Source organism: Arachis stenosperma, chromosome 9 (assembly GCF_014773155.1).
Source record: "Arachis stenosperma cultivar V10309 chromosome 9, arast.V10309.gnm1.PFL2, whole genome shotgun sequence".
Lineage (NCBI taxonomy): Eukaryota > Viridiplantae > Streptophyta > Magnoliopsida > Fabales > Fabaceae > Arachis > Arachis stenosperma.
Window position 1 is genome coordinate 163116965 of NC_080385.1, and position 6000 is coordinate 163122964.

Sequence of the window (6000 nt, forward strand, 5' to 3'; positions counted from 1 at the left end):
GTATATATTGATTTCAAGAGGAATTAAGTTGCGTCAGTATACCTACAAAGACATTCTAACACTAAAGTAAATAAGAACAAAAGATAAATATAATATTATTCAAGGTGAATAACATATTTTTCTTGTTTTAGTTTTTTTTTTTTTGTAGTGTTTGAATTCGAATATACTATATTGTAGTTACTAAGTTGACCTATTACTGTGGAGATGTTGAAGATATTAACCTAATTTTATGATAATCAAATGTTATTTGAGTTTATACTAAAATATCCGTTAAAAAAATACATATATTAATTTAACACATTTTATTTATGTAATTTCGATTTATAAATAATGTAGGTTGAGACATTAATAATATATAAAAAATAAGATATAAAAATATATGAATAATTTATGACACCGAATCAAAATAAGTATATTGAATTATATGGTCACATGCAACCTACCTAAAGATTGAACTTATGTCCTAAAAATAGTTAGAACCAAACCCACTTGATGATAGATAATTTTAATCTCCAATCAAAGCTTAGCTTATGCTTATTTGGCCTGACACTACACAGTGTTCTTGAAATCCCAAGCTCATCATAGTCAATTAAAAATTCATAATGAAATCTCATCCCTATAAAATGTGTTAGCTAGCCAGTTAAGTCAACCAATGAAAATAACAAGCCATAATAATAATTAGTATTAAAAATAAATAAATAAAACTTGTTACTTTTAATCTGCGTAAGAATTATTTTTACATGTAAAAATTTTGCATTTGATTTTTTAGTATAAAAAAGGCAAAAGAAAATAAAAGTTAAAAAATAAGAAAAGAAAAATAAAGGTTAACAAAAGTGACTGCATAACTGAAGTGTGTGTTTGGTTTGGGCCAAATAGAAATGATGAGTTCACATACACTCACATTCCATCTTCAACTTTAATTTCATCTCTATCTTTAACGTATTATTTTATTTTTATTTTTGGCCCTTAACTACCTTCAGTTACACTCTTTGAATCAATCCCTTAAAAAATACTCACCCTTTTAAAAAAAAAAAAAACTGTTAATAAAAAAGGGGAAGTAGAACTGATCAAGGGGACACTGTGTGTGTGGTAGTGCAGTGGTGCTGTTTCCATATTCATCCTTTAATTTCTTTAACTAACTTGAGTTGCACTCTATGAATCTCTTTCTTCTAAAAGACTTCAAAAAAATAAGGGAAAATAATTATTGGTTCAAAACCCAATTTAGATTTTCAGAGTCAAGAGTTAGGCTTATTAGCAATCAATATAATCAATCATCCCTAAACTAATAATAATATAGCAGCCCTTAATGTTTGTTGAAAAAACAACTTTGATATATATGTATTTTATAAAATTTGGTAAAGTTAAATGAGTGCAATCTAAGGTATTAATCTAAAAATATATAAAATAAATATCAGTCCGATTACACTAACACCATAACAGTGCACCTTACCCCACCTTGCTTTTGGAATTGACAATTTTGACATAACAATTTTGTTTCTTATTAACTGTTGGTTATGATGATTTGAGAATGATAAAGAAACAAATCAAAATTATTAACATACTCTTTAATAATTTTTAAATTATTAAATTGTGATTTTATCAAAATTTTTGTTAACAATTATTTTTATATTTTATTATTAATTTTTTATATCAATATATATTATTTTGACATTAAATAAAAAATCTTGATAAGATTATTTTTCGATATCAATATATATTAATTGTTATATATATTAATAGTGGTAAGATTTTTTTATTTAATGTTAAAATAATATATATTTGTATCAAAAAATTAATAGTAAAATATAAAAATAATTATTAACAAAAATAAAAAAAATTTGATAAAAATACAATTTAATTAATAAAAATTAATTTATAAAAGAATATTTTTGTAAAAAAAAATTTTAAAAAATCTAATGTTAAAATAAATTAAAAATAATATTATTTCAATATCTTTCAAGAGTAAAATTTTTTCTAATAATAATAATAATAATAATAATAGTTCAATCAAGATTACCGAGATAGAGAAAGAGAAAAAAAATGGTTTTGTTTGTTTTGGTATATTTCAACACGCTTATACGCTAAAATACAACTATTGTACACTTTTGACTTCACATTGTAAAATATGATTCATGTTATATATATGTTTAATTATTTATTTGAAGTTTATCCTTTCCCTTCTTTCTCTTATTAAAATATCGAGTAGTTTTTGGTAATAAAAAATGGAATTAATTATTAAACCATGGAAAGGTTAATCTATTTTTCTTTAGGAAAAAAAAAATAGAATACATGTGATGAAGGTCTAAACCTTAAAGTTGCACCGACGCTCTTATCGGTTATATATCACTCCATCACAAGTTGAGGTTCATAATTAATAAGGTCACATCTCTCTGTCCAAAAATTTAACAAATTTGAACAATGCTTATACCTTCTTTTTTTTTTTTTATCGGACTAATATATAGTAATAATAAAAAATAAAAAATAAAAATAATTATGTGTGTGTCGGTAGAAGGAGCATAATGTGATCTAATATGTACTTGTACGAATTTGAATGGCACATGGGTTCATATTCTCTAATAATATGTACCCTTATTATTGTGTGAGCATGCATCATATACTATATGATAAACAAAGAATTAATGCTAATGATTTCCTAAAAAAAGGAAAAATGTTCAGCACATATGTGACCCCTTATATTTTGTTTATTTTGTGCATGCTAATTAATTAACAAATTGCTAATGTAATAGCTATATATATACTATTTATCCAATTTCATGAACGAAGCAAATTCACATGTGCATGTGACGTACTGACCCTCCCAAATAGTAAATACTAATAAGTACAAAATTTTACACTTCAATCATTTGGAATTTTTATTAACTTATGCATCAATTGTTTATTGGTCGCTATCTATATGAAATAATTGAGTTCAATTGCTTGGTTTCTCTGTAATACATTAAGTCTTATTGTATTCCACAAGTTTTTTTTTTTTTTTTTTTGAGGAATTAATTGGCTTATGTTGTAGAACAAATGAATTTGCAAATGTTAATCTCGAAGAGCCAGCACATTATATTTACAACAATAATTAGGTCATTTGCGTTTCTTTTCTTTTGACAATGATTTAGTTTGCACAATTTTACATATATTACATTTATATATTATAGTTAACAAAAATGCTATAAAAAAAAGTACAGAAAACGATGAAAATACTAAATAATTTGAATAATAGATATATCAGATGTTTAATTTACTAAATATTCGAATTATTATTATAATATTAAGATTTAGATAGATAATTTAGAGTGTAGTGTGTTTTTATTTTATTAGACTAATTTTAGAGTCTATTGTTCACACAAATTATTGTTTATCTAACAAAATTTTTAAAATCAACCACCAATATATTTATGTATAAATATATGTGTAGTTTAATTTATTTTTAATATGTATTTATATTCTAATATATATTTTATATTAATAGTTGATTTTAGTATACACGTAATAATATAACTCATAATTACCTTCTTATCTTATTAATAACAAGTTGACAATAAACTACTTATGTGAAAATATAATTAAATGTCTTAAATTCGAAACTTGTTTTGTTTTATGTATATAGCAATTTATTGATATTCTTAATGAAGCTCAAATTAGTGCCGTAGTAATTAAGGGATACGGGAGAAATAAAAAAATCACGAACTTAATTTTATTTATTGAAAATACTATAGGAATTTTACTAATCTAATTCAATTTGGCTAATTCTTGTATATTAAGTCTTGGCCAACTAACAAAGTTTTTTACATCTTAAAAATTTCAAATTTTTAACTACTAATTTAAGGAATAACATATATAATTACTCCCGTGACCAGTAATCTATAGTTTAGTTGGTATTACATATACACTCATAGACTTTTATCAAATTTATTTAAACTTTTTTGTGAAATATTTATTAAGTCAAATGACTTATAGTTATAAGAAATGTAATTAAATTTATTAGTCTAAGGCAAAAATATTTAAATTTTTTACTGATAAATAAATATTATGCATAAAATTTTCCCACACAAAAAAGAAAAGAAAAGTGATGAGGTGGCATTTTCCGGCGAGATGAGCGGGCAGAGCGTGCAAGCAAGTAGTAGAAAGAAAGAAGGCTTTTTAATTACATTACTTAACCTTAGCCCCTTCCTTAAGCACCCATCTTCATTCTCGTGGGTGGGTCCCACGCTGCATGTTCCACACGTTCATCAACGTGGCGTTCAGGGACCCACCCCTATCTTCTGTGGACCCCACCCATGGAACCCTACCCTCCTTCCAGCTGAGCTGGCTTGTGTGTGCGCGCAAGTGTCTTTGTTCCTCTCCCGCACGTGACTCCCGGACCTACTCACGTGACCCTGCTCTCCACATTTTTCTACTTTCATTCGTCACTCTTGCGTATCACCTACTGCCACGTGTTCTTTGACTTTTGCGTCAAACCATGTAACCAAGTACCATATCTTCTTTCTTTCTTGGGCCATATTTCGGCTTTCTTCTCCTCTTTTGCTTCCAGAAGAAAAAGGAGGAGTGCTACTATGATTTTTTCCCCTCTTATGAATTCAAAGTTTAGTGAAAATTGTTAATTACTAAGTTTATAACAAGTGCTGTTATGTTAATCATTAACAAAATTAAACCATTCTTTATGTGGTGATTATTAGAATATTTAGAATAAAACATACATAAATTAACCTAATCTAAATATCTAATATATGGTATTGTCACTATTTTTTTGATAAATATTGAATTTATGAATTTTCCTCATATGGGATATCCTAATTATTCATATACAACTCTAAACCATATTTTATAAATATTTAAACAATTTTTTACGTTAATTAGTCATTCATATTTTCAAAGAATCTTGTGTAAATTTGGTTAACGAGTATTATTAATAAAATTTAAGACTAGGGCGAGCTGAGTCGAGCAAGATTAAACTCAAGCTCGACTCACAAAAATTAAACTTGGCTCACGGCTTGTTTCATTGACAATTGAGCCTGTTTCGTAAACTCAAATTTGATTTAACGAAAACTCAAGAGTTGGTCCAAATAATAGAATCATAATCTATAATTTTATATCAATAAATTATAATTTATGTATTAAAAATATTTTAAAAATTTAATATATTGTCTATGTATCAATTATAAATTTTTTATTTATCTCCTACATCAAAATTATATATAAAAAATATTATAAAATTTTAAATAATTAAAAATATTAATATATATATAAAATTATATATATATATAATTATTAATATGCATATTCTATATGTATTTAATCTATACTTTTAATATTATATATATTATCGAATCAGTTTACAAGTTAATAAACTAAAGGTATTCAAAGTCAAATTTAGCTCATTTAATTTATAAGTTCAAATTCAAAGTTAAACTCGATTTATCAATTCACAAATTTAACTTATCTAATTATTAATAAATTTTTTGACTCACTTTCACCTTTACTTAAGACATACATTTGAAGTCGTAGCCTGACTTGTAACTTTGCAATATGTATAATATATACGAAATTTTAAATTTGTAAATAAAAGAATAACAGATGTGACTTTTTTTTTGGATGACTAAATAAGATAGGTGATTTGTTAACAAAATTTGAGTTATTAATAAGCAAATTTTATTTTATTTTGTATGGTACAGTTGAAAGATATTTGGGTGCATAATCATGTGGTGGTAGGACCCACGCCGTACCTAAACAAGGTTTGAGACAATGTGATATCTCAGGGACTTTTGTGGGTCATGACGCGTACGATGCTGCCCCACAAATCAATCCTTAATTTAGGACAATCATCATAACTTAAAATCATTCTTAATTAATTAATTTGTTTAGCAAACATATGGAAATGGAACAAACAAAATGAACAAGAGGGCAATTAGTTGTCCTCTGAATGATACTTCATACTTGCAAGTATTGACTATCTTCAACATCAATTTCTTAATTTAATCATAAAACATGTGA